Source organism: Apium graveolens, chromosome 7 (assembly GCF_009905375.1).
Source record: "Apium graveolens cultivar Ventura chromosome 7, ASM990537v1, whole genome shotgun sequence".
NCBI lineage: Eukaryota > Viridiplantae > Streptophyta > Magnoliopsida > Apiales > Apiaceae > Apium > Apium graveolens.
Genome location: NC_133653.1, coordinates 175,161,752 through 175,188,125, shown reverse-complemented (window position 1 = coordinate 175,188,125; position 26,374 = coordinate 175,161,752).

Below are 26,374 nucleotides of genomic sequence, written 5' to 3'. Positions count from 1 at the left end.
CTGGGGGGTTTCTTGATGTTCACCCCTCCCCTCACCACTCACACCCTGTTCACTCCCTTCAGGGTTTATGGTAGTTGTTACAACTGTTGTCTTTTGAGAAACAACAGAGGTAGGTTTCTTTGACTTGAGTTTTGAAACTTTGGTTTTGGTGGCTTTGGCAGGAACTTGTTTGGACAAGGACACAGATTCCATGGCCACACTAGAGGGCAAAGAAACAATGGGGTTGGAAATAGTAGGAGTTATAGAAGTGTTTACCTCACTTACCTGTGGTGCATTCATGATTGGCAAGTATACCAATGGCACCTGGCTGTTGAGGTTCATTCTCAAAAGGTCTGCAAGGACCCTTTTCTCTTGTGCCCATCATTTGAGTTTATTATTCTCATTGGATATAACCAAACCTTCAGCAACATGGTTAGCCAATAACATAAAGAATCTAGCATAGTAGATGTTATGTGGTCTATTAGCTTTGTTACCTAATCTGGAACCTAATTCTAGCATAACACAGTTGCTAAAATTAAAGTACCTATCAGAAACTAGCATATAGAGCATATTAATAAGAGATGAAGTTATGGCATCAAAATTGCTAATCTTCCCAGAGAAAACTTTAATGAAGGCATCTCCAAGAAAACTCCATTCTTTCCTAAGGCCTTTCCTTCTAATACTACCTAAACTAGCAGAATCAAAAGCATAGCCTATGGAATCTAACATAGCAGATACATCTTTATCAGTGTGTGGTGTCATGGCATTATTCTCAGGCAATTTAAAGCAAGATTGTATATCATCACAGTTAATGAAATAGTCCTTACCTTTGAGAGAGAAGGCAATAGTCATATCTGTGGAGTTGAACTCTGCAGTTGTCCAAATCTCCTCACTTACCTCACAGTAGATGGTTGGGGCTTCCAGCATTGCATAGCTTAGTTTGCAGTTTTTGATGAAGTCCATCATCTTGTGATAATCAGAATGGGCTTCATTCTTTTCAACCAAGGCTACGAAATTATTCTTTTCATAAACAAATCCTGTTTGAGACATAATTTTGACTACTGGTGCCATTGTTGTGAGTAGAGGTTGCAGAGAAAAACTTGAGAATTTTTTTTTGGGAGAGAAGGAGAATAAGAATTGTAAGAAGGCGTAAAGTGAAAATAAGAGTTCAATTGGGCTTTTATACTTTCTTGAATTAAAATGTAAATAAAATGATTAAATGATACTTTTAAGTAAGTTACAGCCGTTCAAGAATAAATAAAACTGTAGAAATTCTGAAAACTACCTTAAATACAAAGATATACAACACTGTATATCTGTATCAACGGTTGAGTAAAAGAATCAATGGCTGTGACTCACTTATAGTAACTGATGTGACACTTCAACGGATAAGGTAAATAGTTATCCGTTGATGATCAACACCATTTTATCCGTTAAAGGATAAAATTACCAGAAATGTATTTGTCTTTCAACGGATAATGAACATCCGTTGATAGAACAATTTTGGCTTTCAACGGATAGGGAATATCCGTTGATAGGATAAGTCTTACTTAAAGCCAACTTTGTTCTTGCAGCAAATTCATTTCAGGCTTCAAGGCAGATTATATAGATGACATAAATTATGAATAATTAAGCATACCTAACTCACTTACTAATCTTATGAATATTGATTCATCAAGTGGCTTGGTAAATATGTCTGCAATCTGCTTTTCACTTGGAACAAAATGAAGTTCCACTGTACCTTTCATCACATGTTCCCTAATGAAGTGGTACTTGATATCAATGTGCTTGGTTCTTGAGTGCTGCACTGGATTTTCAGTAATGGCAATGGCACTTGTGTTGTCACAGAATATTGGAATTTTGTCAACAGTCAGACCATAGTCAAATAGTTGATTCCTCATCCATAATATCTGTGCACAGCAACTACCAGTAGCAATGTACTCAGCTTCAGCTGTTGATGTGGAAACAGAATTCTGCTTCTTGCTGAACCATGACACAAGCTTGTTCCCTAGAAATTGACAGGTACCAGTTGTGCTTTTCCTTTCTATTTTGCAGCCTGCATAATCTACATCTGAGTAGCCAATTAGATCAAAAGCAGACTCTCTAGGGTACCAAATTCCTAGATTTGGAGTCCCTTTGAGATATCTGAAAATTCTTTTAATAGCCACTAAGTGAGATTCTTTAGGGTCAGCTTGAAATCTAGCACAGAGACATGTAGAAAACATTATATCAGGTCTACTAGCAGTTAAATATAAAAGTGAGCCAACCATACCTCTATAACTTGAAATATCCACAGACTTTTCAGCCTTGTTTAATTCAAGCTTGGTGGCAGTGGCCATGGGAGTTTTTGCAGATGAACAATCCATTAAGTCAAACTTCTTTAAAAGATCATAAATGTACTTAGTTTGACTAATGAAAATTCCATCACTAACTTGTTTAACTTGTAAACCAAGAAAATAAGTTAGCTCTCCCATCATGCTCATTTCATATTTACTTTGCATTAACTTAGCAAACTTTTTACAAAGCTTATCATCTGTAGATCCAAATATAATATCATCTACATAAATTTGAACAAGTATTTTAGAGCCATTAACATTTCTAAAGAAGAGAGTTTTGTCAACAGTACCTCTTGTGAAGTGATTATCTAGAAGGAATTTTGACAAAGTCTCATACCAGGCTCTAGGTGCTTGCTTTAGTCCATAGAGTGCTTTCAACAGATAGTACACATAGTCTGGAAAATTTGGATCTTCAAATCCTGGAGGTTGGCTTACATAAACTTCTTCCTCTAATTCCCCATTTAGAAATGCACTCTTGACATCCATTTGATAGACTTGGAAATTGGCATTAGCTGCATAGGCTAGAAAGATTCTGATGGCTTCAAGTCTGGCAACTGGAGCAAATGTTTCATCAAAATCTATTCCCTCTTGTTGAGAGTAGCCTTTAGCAACCAATCTGGCTTTATTCCTTATGACAATGCCATTTTCATCCATCTTGTTTCTGAATACCCATTTTGTGTCAATAGAACTCTTGTTCTTTGGCTTGGGTACCAGCTTCCATACTTTGTTTCTCTCAAATTGGTTTAGCTCTTTTTGCATTGCTAAAATCCAATTTGGATCCAATAGAGCTTCTTCCACTCTCTTAGGTTCCTCCTGTGATAGAAAGCTACTATACAGATATTCATCTTGAGTAGCCCTTCTAGTTTGCACTTTAGATGTAGCATCACCAATGATCAGTTCAAAAGGGTGATTCTTGGTCCATTTCCTTTGAGGTGGTAGATTAGCTCTAGATGAGGTTGCCTCAGTATTGTCATGATGTGAAATAGAATGTTGATTGGTTGAAACTCCCCCTGAGTTGATGATCCTTTGAAAGGAATTGGGAGCTCTATCAACTGATGAAGTGAATTGATTATCCGTTGACAGACTGTGATCAACGGATGCTTCATTATGAACTTCAACGGATGATGCACTTTGTCTTTCAACGGATGCTGCATTGCTTCTTTCAACGGAAGCTGAGCTATGACTTTCAACGGATGCAGCATTCTGTGCATTATCCAAAGGCAGATTTTGAATCCCTCTTGAGATGCCTTCTTCATCATTCTCATCTTCACCATCATCACAATATATCTCAATATTGTCAAATTTGAGTCCTTCATGATGTCCTTCATCTGTTAGTCCATCAATCTTTTTATCATCAAACACAACATGTACAGATTCAATGACAATGTTGGTTCTTAGATTGTAGACCCTATATGATTTTCCAGCAGAATAACCAACAAATATTCCTTCATCAGCCTTTGCATCAAACTTCCCTTTGTGATCAGATTGATTCCTTAAGATGTAGCATTTGCAACCAAAGACATGTAGAAAGTTTAAAGTTGGTTTTCTTCTCTTGAATAATTGATAGGGAGTCATGCCTTTTGCTTGATTGATTAGAGAAATGTTGTGAGTGTAACATGCACAGTTAACAGCCTCAGCCCAAAAATAAGTTGGGAGTTTTGACTCTTCAAGCATTGTCCTTGCAGCTTCAATTAGTGATCTGTTCTTCCTTTACACCACACCATTTTGTTGTGGAGTCCTTGGAGCTGAGAACTCATGCATGATCCCACTTTCTTCACAGAACAACTTCATGGTTGAATTCTTGAACTCAGTTCCATTGTCACTCCTAATATTCCTTACTTTGAAATCAGGATGATTGTTGACTTGCTTGATATGATTGATGATGATTTCACATGAAAACTTTGAGAAATCATCTACAATCACTAGGCAATATCTTTTCCTTGAAATTGACAATACATTGACTGGTCCAAAAAGATCCATGTGTACAAGTTGTAGTGGTTCATCAATTGCAGATTCAAGCTTCTTACTGAATGATACTTTCTTTTGCTTTCCTTTCTGACAAGCATCACACAGTCCATCCCTTGTGAATTCCACTAGAGGCATTCCTCTAACTAAGTCCTTTTTGACTAGATCATTCATTGTCTTGAAATTCAAATGGGACAGCTTCTTGTGCCATAGCCAACTTTCAACTGGAATTGCTTTGCTGAGAAGACAAGTAATGGATTCTGCATCTGTAGAGTTGAAATCAGCTAAGTACACATTCCCTTTTCTAACTCCAGTTAGAACCACTTTATTGTCCTTCTTACTTGTGACAATACAGGCTTCAGAATTGAAGGAAACAGTATTCCCTCTGTCACATAGTTGACTGATGCTCAATAAATTGTGTTTGAGACCATCAACCAATGCAACTTCATCAATGATGACATTTTCTTTTGAAATCAAGCCATATCCCATAGTGAACCCTTTGCTGTCATCTCCAAAGGTTATGCTAGGGCCAACTCTCTCCTTAAACTCTGTGAGCAGGGTGAAATCTCCTGTCATGTGTCTTGAATAGCCACTGTCCAAGTACCATAGATTCCTTCTTTTTCCCTGCACACAGCAAAATCAATCAAGTTGATTTTGGTACCCAAGTTTCCTTGGGTCCAGCCTTGTTAGTCTTTTTCCTAGACTTCATTCCTCCTGCATCTTTTGACTTAGGTAACTTTGGGTCAACCTTGGTCTCAGATGTGGTTGGTTGAAGTGTAGGGTTAGTCACAGAATCATTTAACACATTTGATTGAATTTGATAAGGCATAGGTTGTGCAAATATGTTATTCCACATAGGCATATTGTATGGCATTTGAGGCATACTAAATGCAGTAAAATAAGGATTATTAATATATGACATGTTTGCAAAATGTGCATGGGGATTCTGGTGAGACATAACAGGCATAGCATGCAGAGGTGACATAGACATGTTAGGCATGGAGGGATTTGAAGGCATGGGAGCATTTTTAACAGATTTGCAATTATCAGATAGGTGATTAACACTTTTATAATGCACATAGCTTTTTCTAGGAGCATACCTATCAGGTGTGTAATTGTTATGTTTATTAATCCCTACCTTCCCATTTCTTTTAGATTTTCTTTTAGTTTCCTTCTTATCCTCAACCAACTTAAGCCTATCTTTCAGCTGATCTAAAGTCATGTGTCCTATATTCACCTTACTGACATCTCTGGATGTGCTAGCTCCTTCTTTGACAAAGTTCTTGAGAGTTGAATCATTCTTTTTATTGAGGTTTTTATTTTTAAAAGAACTTGCCTGTTTTAATTGATGAGCCTTCAACGGATGCTCCTTTTATTCCTTCAACGGATAACTTTCATCATCCGTTGATTCCACATCCGTTGACAATCCATCAATTAATTCTAACTCCTTTTTGTTTTTCTTCCAGGCATCCTCACAGAATGATTCAATTCCCTGAACCTTTGCAATCTGAACACTAACATCCCTAGATGTTTTCCAGGCCTTGATTACCTCTTGCTCACTTTCTAACTGTTTAGAAAGAATTTCTACTTTCTTAACAGCTTCTGCTAGTTCACTTTCAACAGTCAAGCATTTAAGTTTTATCTTTTTAAGCTCAATTACCTGATCCTCTAACACAGCATTCCTATCACTTAAAAACACATTATTCTCCTTGATCCTAGTGTTTTCTTTTGCTAGTGATTTAAGGGAAACACGCAAATGATATAATTCATTGGACATATCATTTATGGCTTCATTGCATTCATGTTTAGAAAGCTGAGAGAGATCAGTAGTAATTACCTGGTTGCTTGATGAACTAGTTTCATTTTCATCAGAATTAGCCATCAGGGCTAGGTTGACATATTCCATATCATCATCTTCATTGACCCCATCTGCTGCCCAATCATCTTGAGTGAGAAAAGCTTTTTCCTTTTGTTTGAGTAAATCAAAATACTTCTTTTTGTAATCAACTTGCTCAAATTTCTTTTTATCAGAAGTTGGCTTTCTACACTCACTTGCAAAGTGTCCACTAATGCCACAGTTGTAACATTTGAACTTTGATTTGTCCACCATGTTTTTGTTTGGCTTAGTAACCTTTGTATTTTTTCTGAACTTCATCTTTGCAAACCTCCTAGACAGAAAAGCCAGATGTTCATCAACGTCATCAGAGTCATCCAGACTGGAATTGTCTTCATCCTCAGCTGCTTGCTCTTTACCCTTGCTTGATTCTGATTTGCTTGTGCCAATTTTGAGACTTGGCATTATCTTCTCCTCATTCCTGGCTTCCATCTTCTCACTGTCAGCTACAAGAGCAACTGTTCCTCCTTTTCTCTTTCCCTTTTCCAACAGCTCATCCTGCTCCATTTCAAGTTTATAAGTCTTCAGAATTCCATATAATCTTTCAAGTGTGAAGTTCTTATAATCTTGAGAATTTCTTAAAGAGACAGTTATGGGCTTCCATTTCTTTGGTAGAGACCTAAGAAATTTTAAGTTGGAATCCTTGACTTGGTATACTCTACCATACAGCTTCAATCCATTTAACAGTTTCTGAAATCTGTTGAAGGTATCATTTAATGATTCACCTTTTTCAAAGTGAAAATATTCATACTGTTGAATAAGAAGCTGCATCTTGTTCTCTCTGAGCTGCTCAGTACCTTCACAGATGATTTGTACAGTATCCCAAACTTCCTTTGCAGTTTGGCTATTGATGACATTGTCAAACATATCTTGATCTAAGCCATTAAACAAAATGTTCATGGCTTTCTTGTCCTTGCGGATTTCTTCCATGCCTTCAATAGTCCATTCTGCTTTTGGCTTGGGAATGGACTGTCCAACAGCAACTGTTGCAGTAGCAGCTGTGGCTACTTTGTGAGGGATGTGAGGACCATTTTCAATACAGTTGATGTAGTTTTCATCTTGAGAAAGAAGATGTAAATGCATCTTCACTTTCCAGTGATGATAATTATCTTTTTCCAGGACTGGGATCTTTATACCAATATCCTTCCTACTCATGATGGTAGTAGGAGGATTCTTCTGTGCACTCATGATGTTAGCAAAATAGATCTTTAAACTCTTTGTATGTTAAGAGCTCGCTCTGATACCAATTGTTATTCCCAGTGGACTAACAATGAGATTTACAGAAGGGGGGTTGAATGTAAATCTCAAAACTTTTTAAGTTTTGAGCAGTTTCTAAGGCTAAGTGTTTCTGAAAACAAGTGTGTGTGTGTGAATTGCTTAAAGCCAATATAGACAGATATATATTCAAACACAAATGTAAAGAATACAAAGATCTTAAAAACTTTTCTGGTGGATTTGTTGTTCCACCAGAGATGTGTTATTTCAGAAAATCTGTGATTCAAAGAATTAAATCACAGCTGCTTCCTAGTACAAACTAGATGATTTTCTCTCTAGATATTTCTAAACAGCTCAGGAAAATTCCTGTCTAATTACTAGCTGCTACTTGGTTTATATAACACCAAGTTTACAAGTGAAGACAAAACTGTAAAATACAATTGAAAGGATTCTTCACATGTTTCTTCTTCATTTCTCTATCCAGTGCAATCTAGGATAATCTGTGAATCTTTGAATACTTCCTTGTTTGCATCAGAATGGGAATGCTGCATTTTCTTGATTCCTCCTAGAGGCTTCCACATTCCAGTTTGTCTCTGTCAACTCATGTGCCTCTGTCAGCTTATGAATTGTCACTATCAACTGCTAATGAACTAAGCATCCGTTGAAGCTTTCATCCGTTGATGCCTTATCCGTTGATGCATTATCAGTTGAAGTCTTTATCCGTTGAAGCACTTATCCGTTGATGGATATTATCCGTTGAAGCATTAGAGACATCCGTTGAAGCTTTGTTTCTTATCTGTTGAAGGTCTTCAATATCAGTTGATACTTCTTCACTTATACAAAATTACAAGGCATGAAATATTTACAATTAGCCCTCCTATTTGTATATCCATTAGTAGTCAACATGACTGATAATTTCCTACAACATCTAAGAATTACAACTTGAAACCAGAGAATGAAATGTGCTACAATACTAAACTTATTGCTAAGTAAAGCTACTCCTTCAACGGATAGCCAAGATGGTCTTATCCGTTGAGGCTATAAACACTAGATTTCTACTTAAGTGTTTTGTTTAACTTATCATCAAACTAATACACATATTCCTAACATTAGGAGAGGATACTAATCCAAAAGCCATATGTCAGTGGTCAGTGTCTACCTCTCCAGGCTTAAATCCCCTGGATGCATCTGCAGATAGTGGATCTGACATAGGCGCAGATCGGCAAATTATTGACAATGATTCAGATATTACCTGATGAGTCACAAGGAAATGTCTTCATAAACATTAGAAGGGAACTTTGATCTTTATGCTAAATTCATTGGATCATTGTTTACCTTCCCAGAATTCAAATCTGGAACCCAAAAAGGGAAACTAGCAACTTGTAAATTATGACTCAGATTCATCTAACGAGTTTAACAAGGATGGGGATTTGTGAACTCCCATTGCACCACCTGTGACCTCCATAAGGATGGCTAAGGTGATTTTCCTTGCAGGTACAGCTAATTTTTTTTGGAGCTATGAGTGGAGTGATACACTTGTGAGAATGAGTGTAAACACGAGTGGAGAAAAGAGTGAAACACATGTGAGGTACACTAAACAGAATCACACACTCACAGTGAGGAAGAAAGAGAAACACTTGTTATTTCTTTTCCAACCAAGTGAAATATGAGAACTCCATCAGACGATGACATACATTCCTTCTCTAAGGGGGAGATAAAAGCTTAAGTAATAGTTTGGAGGATTCCTCAACTAAGGGGGAGAAATAGCAGGGAGGAAGAAAAAGATCCTACATATGTACACTACACCACACCATTGTTGTTTATAACTGCGGATCCTATTGTACGGGAGAGGTGGTAAGCACAAGGTGATTTCCTAGTGAGAAGCTGTTTTCCAAAAAGGGAGTACCATTGGTTTTTATCTGTGGATCCTATTGTACGGGAGAGGTGGTAAACGAAGGTGATCTTCTTTAATCAGTTGATTCTCATAGGGGGAGAAGCAAGACAGATATGCGCTTCTCAACAGGAAATGTGGTTGTACAGAAGAAGATGAAACTACTTGAAGATATGTTCAGTCTAGAGGAATATTTACTTGGAATCTGGAAAAGGTTAAATGTCATCCAGAACTTTTCTGCTATTTACTTTGCATTTCTGTTTATATCTTTTTCTTATTTGTTAGTTGAGTTATCCTCTAGGTATTTGTGTGTTATTTTCTAACAAACAAATAGGGGGAGATTGTAAGGCATATGTCATAGCCTATTTGTATATTCGAGGATTTAACTCAACTCAAATAAGAATGTAATAAGTAAATAGTGGATCTACCGTCAAAGAGGTCTCACAAAGTAACATCTGTCAAAGGATTCAGAAACAATGTTCATCTACAGACTTGAGGAATTAATTCACTGGAAGAAGCTCAAGAAATTGATCAAGCCTCAGTGATACAAATCAAGATTGTGGATTTAATCAAGTGACAGAGATCTCGTCAGGGTATCAATTAAATACAAGGATTTAGTCTGAAGAAAGTCAAGAGTATCAAGGTCAAGGCTTGAAGAAACGTCACGGAAGTTAGTCACTCATGAACCAGACAGTACATCGAGTGTCAACATTGAAGTGGTGGAATTGATTCATAATTGACCGTGATTTTCAGAAGATTTTCAGAAGAATGGTTGCTGCTCAAGATTAGTATTAATTCTCTATTAATTAATTAAGTCATATAATTTAATTAAGAAAATAAATTATATCTGCAAAGATTAATTTATTGATTAATTGAATTAATTGATTAATTAATTCAGAATTAATATTAAGGATTTTCAGAATTTTTATTAGACTAAAATCTATTAATAATTCAGTAAGACAATATGATTTGAACTACTATGACAATCGGTATGACAATTGATAGTCATACCAAAAGTCTTGCTAGTTCATTCTGATTGTCTTGCTAGCTATTGGGATTGTCTTGCTAGTTCAAAAGGATAGTCTCACCGAAAGTCCTACCAGTTCAAATGGATTGTCATGCCAGTTCATTTGATTGTCTTGCCGAAAGTTCTACTGGGAAGGAGATAGTCTTGCTAGTTCAACTGGTTGTCATACCGAAAGTCATTGTAGTTCAATCAGATTGTCTTGCTAGTTCAATCCATTGTCCTACCGAAAGTCTTGCCAGCTATGGGATTGTCTTTCCAGTTCATTCCAATCTGTTGATTGATTAAACAGATAGAAGCAGCCATTCAACAAATTATCCAACACAGAACACAAAACAAGAACACAGAAAGCAAAAGCAGCCGCCTCTGAAATATTCCATTTTTCATCTGCTTAATTCAAGATCACATTTCTAGTTTGTAAAGTTAAATCCAAACCACTAGAATTATTTATCTTGTTCTTTTGTAACAATCTAGCGGATCAAAATCCCTAGAACTTAATCTCAAATTGCGTTTAGCATTTGATTCTAATTATTACAAAAATAGAAAAAGTTCATATCGAATTCATTCTAGATTTATGATAAATAATTTGAGATTAATTCCTTGTAATTGATACAGTGGTTGTAACACCTTTCAAGTTTAATAATATTCTTATTTAACTTGAATTTTGTTTCACATTTTTTTATTCCGCATTTATTCGATTATTCGGTACCGTTTGTATTCAACCCCCCTTCTACAAACGCATTGGGACCTAATAATATAATTGCACACAAAGCCACATATACTCACTTATCATATTTTAATACCAAATAATACCACATACACCATAATGCAACACTAGGCTTGGATGATCTCGACTCACAACTTAAGTCACTTAGTCACTATACTAGACAAAATCTCCAAATTTTGGCTTCCTAACTCGATGTGCCTTTACTAAACTATTCAAGACCTACTGACCCTCACTTGGGCCTTCTGCTCTACTGACTTTATACTATCTTACAACCATGGTGGTCCACCTAAATCTCACTCCTAAGTGTTCTAGAACTATGTGATAAGTGAAAGTGCTCACTGGTATAAATTTCAGAATGACATCTATGGTTTCTTGAGTGCATTAGACACCCTTAAACTACAAGTTTTCCTCCAAAACTCTTACACAAGACTCTCCTGACCTTAGGGCATCTCCCAAACTTGATGTGGCTCAAGGTCCTGGCTTGGGCCTCCTTGGGCCTAAGCTTAAAGTCCATGGTTCCCCTGTTTTTCTGGGCAGAAAACTCACTGACTTGAATTAACTTGTAACACATGGTTCTAACTCATATCCTATGAACTATGGTTGGAAAAACTTCTCTGACACTCCCTCTAACTAAGGCCCAACAGGGCCTAATGAGGGCCTACCCATGACATGGTCAAAACTTCCTATTTCTAAGTTGCAACAAAACTATCCCCTGCTGGACATATTTTGTTATTCCACTTGTGCACCTAACCAAACGACAAGCAAACCTCCAACCAACTCCTAAAACCTTTTATATACTCCTAATACTAACTTCTGGTGGCTTGGGCCTCAAAGTGCACATCAATGGCATGGTCAAAACTCACTCTAAACCTCAGGGTACTAAACTGATTTTCTGCAGAAACTAAGACTCTCCTTTCTCCAAGGTTTTTACTTGACAAACTCAACCACCAACAACCCAAATACCCAAACCAAGACTTAAACATGGTGATCTACTGAACTAACTCCCTTACACTCAAAATAATATTGGTGGAGATCATTCTTACCTAAGGTGCATCATGGCAAAACAAAGGAAATCACATTTCACAACTCATAAATTATCAAGTTTTTGAAAATATCAAGTTGTGTATTTCTATAAAATATATACACGAATTATTACCATACATCAAGGAGCACTAATCAAGATTAACACCTTATCCCTACTGAAATTAAATCTTATTAACAAAATATTTCCAAATGATCAAAATCTTCTAACATTCTAAGAGAAATCCACATGCATGCATAACTTCGAGTTTTACAAACCAAAACAACATATTTTCTAAATATATTCTATCATGAAATTGACATGCAAGCCTAGCATAAGCTATATGTAGATGATCACTTAGCATGCAAAGAGTTTCATCAAGTTTTCACTACAAAATTCATGCCATTACCACATAAACATACAAGAATTGAACAAAGCAACAAGTATGATCTCAAGGACCATTCATTCGGCTCCCTTAAGGTCATGGCCGAATGAAATGGAAGGGAAATGGCCATTCAACATCAAGAGTTTCTTCCTCAAGACTTGGCATTTCACCATTCCTTGTAGTCCTCTCAAAAATAACCTTAAATCCATAAGAATCAAGATTGTACTTTGAGTTCCAACTAAAACCTTGACATGCAACCTTAAAACTTAAACTTTTTACTCAAAACTCTTTGAAATATATATGGACATCATGTAGGGAGTAAGATTACTTGGATATGAGATGGATGTTTGAGTGAAAGAATGGAGAAAAGAAAGGGGATGGGGGCTTCGGCTATGGTGATTGCCGAGAGGGAGAAGAAGCCGAGAGGTGAGGGAGGAGAGAGTGAGGGTGGAGTGTGGAGTGGGGTGAATGATCACAATACTTTGTACTTTGGGTTTTTATGATTTTGATTGATTGAAATAAGTGAGTGGAAATGAGAATTGACAAGATTAACCTTCCAACATACTAAGACCATTTTGCATGCAAGGACAAAGGAGTAATTTGGTTAGCAAGATGAGAGTTAGTGGGGTTGTAATTGTCCTTTTTAGCCCTTTAGTTGAATAGAAGAGAGTTTGTATGCAAGGATATTATTGTAATTTGATAATTATCAAGCAACGATTTTCAAAGATTTATTTTTATATAATAAAATAAAAGTTCGAAAATTATAAAATTTATACCATAAAATAATTTGGATTTTTAGAAATTTTATAAAACCACTTTCAAAATTTGTGAACAAAATATCTTTTAAAAGAAAATTTCTCCAAGGCTTAGTATATTCCTTATAAATCAAAAATAAAGGAAATAATTAAACTTTTACTTTGAAAAATCATGTACTACACTTAAAAATTTTATAATGCAGAAATTCTCACTAACACAAACGCGCAATCATTGAACATATTTACTTTAGACATTAATATTATACCAAAACTACAAATAATATTACAGGAAAATGTCGGTCATAACAAACCGAGTCTTAAACACGTTAAGATTTGGGGATGTCCAGCTTATGTCAAGAAAGTTGACCCAGATAAGCTGGAATCTCGATCCATAAAATGTAATTTTGTGGGATATCCTAAAGAGACTTTGGGGTATTACTTTTACACCGATCATTGGGTGTTTGTCTCCAGACATGCTACCTTCTTGGAAAAGGAGTTTATCCTTGAAGGAAACAGTGGGAGCAAAATTGAACTTTATGAAGTTCAAGAAGCACAAACTACTACAGATCAAGTGGAAACACCTGTTCAGACTGAACAACCTTCTGTGGAACAGCCCATTCATAGGTCAGGGAGAGTGTCTCGCCAACCTGAGAGGTATTATGGCCTTGTCATTAAGAATGACAATGAGTTGTCAATCATTGATGATGACGACCCTGTGACCTATAATGAGGCTATGAGTAGTGTTGACTCAGAGAAATGGCATAGTGCCATGAAATCCGAAATGGAATCTATGTATACCAACCAAGTATGGACTCTGGTTGAGGCGCCTGAAGGTGTTAAGCCTATTGGGTGCAAGTGGGTATACAAAAGAAAGATTGGAGCAGATGGCCAGGTGGAGACCTATAAGGCCAGGCTCGTGGCAAAAGGATTCAAACAAAGGCAAGGGATTGACTTTGATGAAACTTTTTTTCCTGTAGCCCTGTTAAAATCAATTCGGATTTTGCTTGCGATTGCTGCTTACTATGACTATGAGATCTGGTAAATGGACGTGAAAACGGCCTTCCTCAATGTGGAACTTGAGGAGGAAGTGTATATGACATAGCCAGAGGGTTTTCTTTCCAAGGGAAATGAACACCTAGTGTGTAAGCTGCTGCGAACCATATATGGTTTAAGGCAAGCTTCTCGTAGATGGAACATCCTTTTGATGAGACAATCAAAGAGTTTGGTTTTATCAAAAACATAGATGAACCATGTGTCTAGAAGAAGGTTAGTGGGAGCGCGGTAACATTTCTTGTATTGTATGTGGATGACATACTTCTTATAGGAAATGATATACCGATGTTATAATCAGTCAAAGTATGGCTATCAAAGAACTTCACCATGAAGGACTTGGGAGAAGCATCCTACATTCTCGGTATGAAGATCTATAGAGATAGATCTAGAAGAATGATATGTCTTACCCAGGGTACATACATCCAGAAAGTGCTTAAAAGGTTTAGCATGGAAAACTCCAAAAGAGGTCTCATACCGATGAGTCATGGAGTGTCCCTTTCCGAAAAAAATGTCTCCTAAGACACTTGAGGAAAGAGAGCGTATGAGTAAGATTCCTTATGCTTCAGCAATAGGATCTATCATGTACGCGATGTTGTGTACAAGGCCTGATGTTGCTTATTCAATTAGTGTGACGAGCAGATATCAGTCCAATCCAGGTGAAGACCACTGGAAAGCAGTGAAAAACATCCTTAAGTACTTGCGAAGGACTCAGGACATTTTTCTTGTTTTTGGTGGTGAATCTGAGTTGAAAATAGAGGAGATATTAACATCGAGAGAGTTGACACACATAACAACGTAGCAGACCCACTCACAAAGCCACTTTCTCAGAGTCACTTTGATCGTCATAAAGACAAGATGGGTATTAGATACCAGAGTGATTGGCTTTAGTACAAGTAAGAGATTGAAAGAGATATGTCCTAAGTCCAATCACGTATGAGGATTTAGGAATAACTTTTATGTAATCTGTTTTGATTTCATTGATATTAATAAAAGACTTGTTTTGTTTTTATTGCGGGCTGTATCTATTTAAATGTTTAAATAAGATATACCACAGTTTAGAGTAAAGGTTTTTATGGATTGTGATGAGATCATAATAATGAGACCTAAAAGATGATAACTCTAAACTTAAATAGTTCCTGGTCGTAGGATTACTAACTGGTAATTAATAATCCGTAAAGATCGGTACATACTATGCTTGCTTCATTATGAAGGATGTCTGTTCTCATAGACATTTGTGTGGTGACACTATAGCTAGTATGTAGGTGCTTATTATAGAATAAGTTCACTAAACATGACTCACACAGCTGAACAACTGATGGAGTTCACTCACGTGTCAACAGTTGTTCACATAGTGATAGTTGTACAAGTATCCTTAGACTTGAGGTCATCATAGTCATCTTGTGTACACTGAACTATGCTTTGGTTTAGTTCTTAGTCTCAAGGGACAATTATAAGGGCTCTACTAGGTATAGGAATTTGTACACGAAGATAGTGTATGATCACTAAAGGATCTACCTCTTCCAGTGTAGGAAGAGAATGTTCAATACTGATCCACTTATGTTAGTTCAGGAATCTCTGGCCAGAGTGAATGAAATTAGAAAGGAGTTTCTAATTTATATTAAATAGAACTAAGCATAGTGAATGGAAAAGCAAGTGATTAAATAAGATAGGCTAGACACAAGTTCCATGCCTTGTATTTAATCGTGACATTGCAGGGTAGAAGGAATTGATTGTACGGTAACTACTCACTGAATAGGTTCTTGGTATTCTAAGCAGTGAATTCGTATTATCCGGATAGTCGCGATATGCTGAGAAGTATCCCTCACGAAGTAGAATAAATATGATTAATTAATTAATCATATTTAATGAATTAGAGAATTTATATAAATAATGATAAAATAGTTTTATTATTATTTATTTCTACTACCGGCTTAATATTGCATCTACAGGGTCACACCATAAAATAGAATGATTTAATGGTGGAGAAATTAATTAATAATGGCTGATAATTATTTATTTATGAAATAAATAATTAATTGGAAAATTTAATAATTGATTAAATGAGATTTAATTGATAATAAATTAATTAAGAAAAAGTTCTTAATATTATTAATTAAGAATTTAATTTTTGGAAATTAAATCAAGAGAGAGAATTATTTCTAAAGTGTTTAGAAAAAGGATTAATAATTAAAAGGTGTTTTAATTATTAATGAGAATAATAAAGGATTAATAATAATAATATTTTATGGGAAAATTTTCAGCTGAAATTTTTTCCTATAAATATACTATTATAAACCATATATTTGCCTCAACCTAAAATTTTTAAAAAACCCTAATTCTCTCCACCTCATCCTTCTCCATTAATTAAATACAAGGCATGGAACTTGTGTCAAGCCTATCTTATTTAATCACTTGCTTTCCCATTCACTATTCTTAGTTCTATTTAATGTAAATTAGAAACTCCTTTCTAATTTTATTCACTCTGGCCAGAGATTCCTGAACTAACATAAGTGGATTAGCATTGAACATTCTCTTCCTTCACTGGAAGGGGTAGATCCTTTATTGATCATACACTATCTTCGTGTACAAATTCCTATACCCAGTAGAGCCCTTATAATTGTCCCTTGAGACTAAGAACTAAACCAAAGCATAGTTCAGTGTACACAAGATGACTATGATGACCTCAAGTCTAAGGATACTTGTACAACTATCACTATGTGAATAACTGCTGACACGTGAGTGAACTCCATCAGTTGTTAAGCTGTGTGAGTCATGTTCAGTGAACTTATTCTATAATAAGCACCTACATACTAGCTATAGTGTCACCACACAAATGTCTATGAGAACAGACATCCTTCATAATGAAGCAAGCATAATATGTACCGATCTTTGCGGATTATTAATTACCAGTTAGTAATCCTACGACCAGGAACTATTTAAGTTTAGAGTTATAATCTTTTAGGTCTTATTATTATGATCTCATCACACTCCATAAAAAGCTTTACTCTAAACTATGGTATATCTTATTTAAACATTTAAATAGATAGAGCCCGCAATAAAAACAAAAACAAGTATTTTATTAATATCAATGAAATCAAAACAGATTACATAAAAGTTATTCCTAAATCCTCATACATAATTTGACTTAGGACATATCTCTTTCACCTTGCAATGATATTTTTATACAGTTATAAACTGGAAATCTATGTATATTATGCATGGAAGAGGATTTCCAAGATTTTAAAAAGTATATATACATATATACTGAATATTTTGCGACTTGGTCGCGTTAAATATCAACTTGGTTCATTTCTTCTTGACCAAGACTTTCATGAGTACTATGAGAATGCTCATATATTTTTAATTATTATACATATTATTTCAGTGGGCTTGTTGCTTAGCCTTTCTTTCTTCTTTCATCACACAACAACAGATAGACAAGATGAACAAGACCAAGCTCCCAATTCGCAAGCGAATAGGAAATGTTCCGCAGTTTCCTGTAGGCGTTGATGTTGCTGTAGCTGAGGTAGGAACTACCAATAGGCTAGGTTTCAACTGTTGATGTACCAGACTTATGTAGATTATGAATTGTACTAATGGCCAATAATATGTAAATTTATTCAGATACCCTTTTAAGGTGTAATGGTTTATAATTGTGGAATAAAATGACTTGTGTTATTTTTGGTATTCATCTCTGAGACTGTAACTTGTGGTGTGTGTGTATATTATGGGGTCAGAATATGCAATAGTTGGTTGTATATTACGATTAAGTGTTATTAAGGAAAATGGAACTCGTGACAACCCGGATCCCCGACCCCGGATTTGGGGGTGTTACATGAGTTCTCAGCATGCTATAGATTTCAACAAGAGTGATATTTTCTAAATCATACCGATGTCGTATGATTGAAGTCTGAGTCTCCCATTCCTCATTCAAAGCTCTCAGAAACTTGGTGTTTGAATCTTCTAGATCGTACATCTTTCCCACCAAAGATAGATTGTTAAGTAGAGTGAGAAACCTGTCATAGATGTCAATGAGACTTTCATCAGACTTGGCCTCAAAATGTTCATATTCTTGAATTAGAACAGCCCTTCTGTTCTTCTTGATGGCCGTGGTTTCTTGACATTGAGTCTCAACGGCATCCCAGATCTCTTTGGTAGTCTTGCAGGCTATAACTCTGTTTGACATCACAGAGTCAAGACTGTTATACAGAATGTTTCTTACCTTTGCATCCTTCATCATATTGGCTTTCTCCTCTGGTGTCCACTCCCTCTTTTTCTTCAACTGAGGGTGTTCTTCAACAGTAGGAGTTGCATGTATCAATTTTGTTGGCTTGTAAGGTCCATCATTGATTACGTCGATATAGTCTGGATCTGTAGCTTCCAAGTGCATTAGCATCTTCACAGCTGTTACAAATCAATCTAAGATATGCATTATCAATTACTAACAGAAAATGATACATATCTTTAACTGAATATATAAAGTCCTATAACTCAGAATGTAATAGATATCCATCCTTCAAACTAAGGAACAAAATCAATCTTCACAACTGACCGCCTCCATATGCTGATGACATGCAAATACTGATGATGTATCAAATCCTGATGACACACCAAATACCGATGACATCTTAAACACAGTCAGATCCTGAGCTTCTTCTGATCATTGAGAATCAGTACGTAACACTAGCTTCTCTCCCTGCTGCTCAACTTCAGTTCCCTCTTCTTTATTCTCTACTCCAAATTTTCCAACATTAAAAGTCTCCTCTTCTTCTCTGTAATAGGAGTCATCCTGTTCATTATAGTCCTCATCTTCCTCTTCAATGTGTTTTTGGTTCCTTCCATCTTAGTTATGGCTTCCATGGTCCTCAAACCCAGGGTTTTCTCTAGTTCCAATTCTCATTGGCAGCATATGGCTGATAATTTTTGAAAATTCAATGTTAGGTTTTAATCATTTTGTATAAAGTTTTATCCTATACAGTTGTTATATAATTTAAAAGTGAACCCGACAGTTCTATATAGATATGATAGTTTTAATTGTAAGGAGTGCAGATAAATAATAAGGATAATCTAGTGATCCTGATACAAAGGAGCTAAACTGAACTGAATGAAAACAAATATATACATGGTATTATAAATACACAATCCGATCCAATCAAAAGTACATCAGTCTTACCAACATCTGGTCAAAAGTGAAATAAATCAGTTTATCCATCTAGTCAGAAAAGGGATACAATTGTTGAGCAAGATTGAAGCTCTATGTATAACTCAATAATACTGGTTTGGATGACTCAGCATAGAACAAAGGACTTTGAAATAATCTATATTCCACTAGAATAGGTATAGATTGTTTATTGGGCATATATACAATGGTTTTGGTAGCTAGAGTGAAGAAGACGCCAACAATGATCCGTACGAAATTCATTAATATGTTTAAGCATCGGAAGAATAAGGTTGGAGATATTCAAAGTAGTTATCAGAATTAGTGTGAAGACCTTAAGGATTCTTAGTGAAGTTGTTTATATCTGGTAGAAAACTTGATAATGATTTAAGAAGATATAGTATGTAGGCCTAAGAGCGGAACGAGTCACCTGTGAACCAGACCACTGCACTAGGTTCAGTGATTCATGAAAGGAAACCGAGTATTATCATTAGGAAGATTTTCAAGTGAGGATTCATATCCGGGAATACAGGTTTTATGATTCAGACGAAGACTCAAGAGAGAAGACTTGAAGACATGACAACTTTAGGAGTGCAGTGCTCTATAGAAACTAAGTCAAAGTGATCACTACCTTGTAGTAGGAGTCACCCTGATCAGTCTATTGAATATCAGAAGCAATATCCTAGAAATACAGTTCAATATTTCAGTATAGGAACTGATCTTGACTTAGTGGGACCCTCAGGGAATAAATGAGAGCCAAAATAAAATCAAAAGTGCTTTATTACTACTCTAGTCGCCAGTTAGGGTCCTAGCATGCTTGGTTATTTTTCCAAGGCAATTGAACTTCCTAGCTATACTAGGAAGCCTTGGTCGCAGGTTAAAATGAGTATGAAAGAAGAATTAGCTTTCATTTGCACTGTGGCCCACAAGGTGCTTTCTAATCATTCAAATGCAACTAAATGTACTATACTAGCAAGACCATCGCAAGTAACTTGCTTCCTTGGTAGAACAAGTCGTAAGTTTGAGTCACTCTAAGGATGTAGTCGCAAGTTGGAAGTTCTTTGAAGGCAAGTCCACTCTCTAATATTAAGGTCAAAAGTCATTCTTATATGCATGCTAGGGTCGCCAGTTAGCTACGCAAGTGTACAGGTTGCAAGTAAAAGTCCTATACTAATTGAAAATGCAATTAGGCATACCAAGGTGAAGCTCAATTGCAAGTTAGCTCTTGATTAAGTAAAATTCTCTCCTGCATCATCTAGTAGTCACAGGTAAGCTTGGAAATAAAAATCAAGTGTTATCTTCTGTCACAAGTCAAGTAGAAAAGAATTCAAGGGATGCAAGTTGCATTGATTTAACAGGTTTTCAAATTCAAATACTTGGTTATTATGCAGCCACGTAGTCCCTCTTCTCTCTCCAGCCTATCAGCATATATAAACAAATAGATGCAGATTGAAATTGCATCTCTCCCACATTGAGCATAAAGAAGCTCTTGTAAATTATATTCAGATTTCTTAAAATCTTGATTTGTCAAGGAGAGGCCATGTCCAATTTGATTCACACCATTTAAAGCCTTACAAACTTGTAACACTCATTATTTAAAGCTTCTCTGATTGTATTTGAAATCATTTGATAAGAGCTTTAAATTCTTAGAGTGATAGATAAAAACCCTAGATTGATAAGTTATTATATTTGGTTCTTTCTATTCTTGTTGCTTCGAATCTTTGTATTTGGAGTTATAAGCAAAACCTCTGAATATTTATACTTTGAATAAAAGCATATTTACCCAGAATCATCTATGTTTGTTTATTTCATTTTTAGTTTTGATATTACGCTACACTAAATTTATGAAAAACAAAGAACATACATTCACCCCCTCTGTATGTACCTTTTGGACCTAACAATTAGTATCAGAGCTTGTTGATCGATATACAGTTCTGTTATTCCCAAGGAACTAATAATGAGATTTACAGAAGGGGGTTGAATGTAAATCTCAAAAAATTTTCAAGTTTTGAGCAGTTTCAAAGGCTAAGTGTTTGATGAACAGTTGTGTGTGAATTGCTTTGAGCAGGTGCAGACAGATGTATATTCAAAACACAAATGTAAAGAACACAAAGACTTAAAAAACTTTTCTGGTGGATTTGTTGTTCCACCAGAGATGTGTATTTTAGAAAATCTATGATTCAAAGAATTGATCACAGTTGCGTCCTAGTACAAACTAGACGATTTTCTCTCTATATTTTTCTAAACAGCTCTGGAAAATTCATATCTAATTACTAGCTGCAACTTGGTTTATATCACCAAGTTTACAAGTGAAGACAAAGATAAAATACAATTTTAAAATAGTTCTTCATATGTTTCTTCTTCATTTCTCTATCCAATGCAATCTAGGATAATCTGTGAATCTTTGAATTCTTCCTTGTTTGCACCAGAATGGAAATGATGCATTTTCTTGATTCCTCCAAGAGGCTACCACATTCCAATTGTCTCTATCAACCCATGAGCCTCTGTCAGCTTATGAATTGTCACTGTCAACTGCTATTGAACTGAGCATCCGTTGAAGCTTTCATCCGTTGATGGCTTTATCAGTTGAAGCTTTATCCATTGTTGCATTCATCCGTTGATGGATGTTATCCGTTGAAGCTTTAGAGACATCCGTTGAAGCTTTGTTTCTCATCCGTTGAAGGCCTTTAATCTATCAGTTGATACTACTTCATTTATACAAAATTACAAGGCATAAAATATTTACAATTAGCCCTCCTATTTGCATATCCACTAGTAGTCAACATGACTAATAATGTCCCACAACTTTTAAGAATTACAACTTAAATACAGAAACTGAAATGTGCTACAATACTAAACTTATTTCTAAGTAAAGCTACTCCATCAACGGATAGCCAGAGTGGTCTTATCCGTTGAGGCTACAATCACTAGATTTCTACTTAAGTGTTTTGCTTAGCTTATCATCAAACTAATACACATATTCCTAACAAGTTCTGATCGGTTAGATTAGCAAGTTTTATTGTTAATTTTGATTATACGAAGTCTGGGAGTGCTTTTGGTGTGTAGATCTGATTTTGGGTTTGTTGGTTTTGACTTGACTAGTTTGTATTGTTGATTGACTGGGTTATCATATTTTGAGACGGTATATTGCGAATTTTTCTCATATCTTAAAAAATGAGTGCTCAGAAAGTTAGTAGTATTAAGGTTCCTCAGTTCGATAAATCGAGATATAATTTATAGAAGAAGAAAATGCAATTGTATATTCGAGCGTCAAATCCAGAGTATATGAAGGTATTAAGAGAAGGAAGACGTGCCAATGTAGGAGCATCCAGAGCTTCCTAATATGAGATTGTCATGTCCTGAATCAGAATGGACTGCTCGTGACAAAAAACTGAAGCTCTACTTGGAGTTGGAGTTGTCTGTAGAATTCAGCTTCATCTTCTTCACTGATATCCAACTTAGATTGCATGTTCTTGAGAGTTTCATTACTGGCAATTTTAAGCTGGTCTTCAAGTCTGAAAAATCTTCTTACTCTTTTATTGTCTCTGAACTCCATCAATCAATGAGGTGATTTATGAATTGTAATTCCATGCTCAAGGATGAGTAATGTTCTAGGCAAGGAATTAGACTCCCACCAAGTTTTCCTTATGCTGGCAATCTTGTTGAGAATCTCAGTTTTGGCAGTCTTGGTAAAGCTAGAATCCATTTTGATAGCTGAGTAGACTCTAACCAAGGTAGAATATACCTCATTTAGAATTCTTTGAAGAGGCCAAGTCCTTTCCTCACTTCCTTTATACTTGAACACTAGCCTTTCTGGTAGCTGTTTGTAGGCACTTATTCCCCTTACTTCCTCCAGCTCATCCAGATAGAGTTCAATATCTGTATGCTCTTTTATGTCACAAATGTGAACATAATCATTGTAATAACCCCAATTTTTGGAAAATTTTTGAAACCCTTATGAATAGTGTTTTTACTGAATGAGAAAACTTTTCATGCCACACTATGTAGGGGTTCTGATATGGATATTCTGAGATTTTATTAGTACTTTATATGGGATATAAGTGTATGTAAAGATCGTCAGAATCCAAATCCGAACACTTTGATTTTTCCCGGAAATACACTAGATACGGAAAGATTGAGAAAAAGGTAACAAGATAAAAAGGATTTAAATTAAAGGATTATAGGAGAGGATCATAAAAGGAATATAATATATTGAGAAAGGTTAAGGGAACCTAAGTAATAAGATCCCGGGTATGATCCCTCAAACGATAAACGAAAACGAAAGTTAAGCGAACCGTATAACAGATCAGCGGTCATTAGGCAAACAATTAGGAAGATAATCAAAGGGATTAGAGAGGATGATGTCACCCAACCAATGAGAAGAGGACAAGGAGGGGAGGATGACATCATGAGGATGATGCAAGCATGACATAAGAGGGAAGGAAATGTGGTGGAATATTAACCACACAAAGTCAAGGCTACAAAGGGAATTAACCAAAAAAACAAGACAAAAAGCAACCAACCAAGCAAAACAAATCACAAAACACCAAACCTTCCATTTCTTCATGAAGCTCTCGGCTTCTTTCTTAAGAAATGGGAAGTCCAAGCTCCTCCACTTGCTATTTTACAAGGTAATTATCCTAGCTTCTCCTAGTTAAGTTACATACTTCCTAGAAATCTTAGCTTCAAAATCCTTTCCTAGCAATTCCTATAAATCATTCAAGAAGATGGTGAATAGTACTTTCTTGAAATTAATTTTTGTGTTCTTGATTTCTTTGAAAGAACAAGCTTGTAGGAGGTTAGATTAAGGCTTCCATGGGCATTCCAAGGACCTTTCATGGATTAAAAGCTTCAAGGAAGGTATAACTCTTCATGGTCTTAGATTTAAGTTTTGTTGTTTAGATTTCCTAATGTTTAGATGATGGGTTAGTGTAATGGGTGTGTAATCATGTTTAGAGCTTGTTATGAGTAGTTTAGTTGGTGAGAGGCATGATTATTGTGTGTTTAGAGATTGGTTGATTTTGTGATATTTTTGGAGTTGGAAATCTTGGTTATTAGTTAATGAACTTAAGTAAACTCTTAGTTCATAATTGAGAAATAAGTATGAATTGGAAATATTGAATTGTTGGGGCTGTTGTAGTATGGTATGGATGGATGTTGGTTGTATGAATGATATGTGGTTGAATTGCGGTTGTTTTGAATTGGTTTAAAATTGGGAAATCGCGTAAACATAGCCGTCGTAATGTCCGATTTACTTTAGACTGCTTTTGTTCATATCATTAGGACCCGAGAACCCCCTGCTAGAATATGACCACTGCCATATTTAGATAGCTCATGTTACGAGCTTCGTTTTGATATGTAGTTCGTTCGATTCCGATGCACGGTTTAGGAGAAACGACCGTTTCAAGTAACGGCGTTTCGCGAACGAAACTTTTCCCCTCGCCTTACTTTGAAACATAGGTTAAAGATCAAAAAGGGTTAATTAATGTATGAAACATTTATGGTAAGTGTGCTAGGCAGTTAGTAAGACACTCGCGAAGGAATCGCCTTAAAACTCGTAAAGGTTAAATTATTAAAAATGGTGGAGCCGCGGGTACCCGAGTGACTTAAGCGAATCAGTGAGCGCAAAACAAGCGTTAGAGTCTAAGTTAGTTAAAGTATAGATTTACAAGTGACTTTGGTTTAATTCCAACTTACTTGTTGTTTATAGGTTACCAGACTCGTCCCGAGCCATTCGTAACCCCAGTCGCTCAGGCAAGTATTCTATCCGTTATACTGTTGTTGTGATGTATACACTTGTATATGCATTATCTTGCGATAGATGCATGTTGGTTATTTAGCAAATTCTTGTGATATATTGTAGCATGTGATATGGTATATATGCATGCCTGTTTCATATTCTTGAAATATATATCTGTTGGTTCAGTTGATAATACCTATGCTAGAGGATAGCGGTATCTTGCATATACCCTTAGTATAGGGACCCAAAGGTGAAAATATTTTCTAAAACCGGGAGTCGAGGATCCCGAGTAGATTTTGTATATATGGATATGGATATATATATATATATATATATATATATATGGTTATAGTTTTCCAAACTATTAATCGAATAAGGTTTATTCGATAACTTTAAACTTTATTATTTATTGAATATTATTTGAATATTCATTCGAGGGCTTATGACTCTTTTATATTATTTATTGAATATTATTTGAATATTCATTCGAGGGCTTATGACTCTTTTATATTATTTATTGAATATTATTTGAATATTCATTCGAGGGCTTATGACTCTTTTATATTATTTATTGAATATTATTTGAATATTCATTCGAGGGCTTATGACTCTTTTATATTATTAGTGAATATTATTGAATATTCATTTGAGGATCTATGACTTCGATTATTTGCTGAAATATATTCTTTATTTTATTAAAGAATAAGGTGTTAATAATCAAACTTATTTTCGATTATTCAAATAAAGATAATACTTTCATATAAGTATATCTTTGGTTATTTAATACTCGTTTCAAGTATAAATTTTAATACTTCTACTTCAATTATTTTTATAAAGACTATTCTTTATGGGAATATTATTTAAATAATAATATTCGGTCATTTTCTAAATATTCTGGGGACTGATTTACTTCATTAAATCAGCTTTACTCCAAACACTCTTTAAAGTGTTTTCGAGTCTTCAAAATGATTTTTAAAAAGTCAGAGTGGATCCCAAAACTCCTTTTTTATATTTAAGATCTTCCTTTTAAGGGGATTTAAATACTCGCTCAAAACCTGGGGAATCCGGCTCTGTGGTGTATTTTATATTCGCAACGAGGTTGCAGTTTTGGTAAATGAATTGATTACTTGCCCAACGTTCGGGAAGTAAGCCCATCTAATTGAGTCGGCATAAGCGACAGGCCGGGGTACGGTCTATTATTGTGTAAGTGGCTGGGTGGCAGTCCATCAAC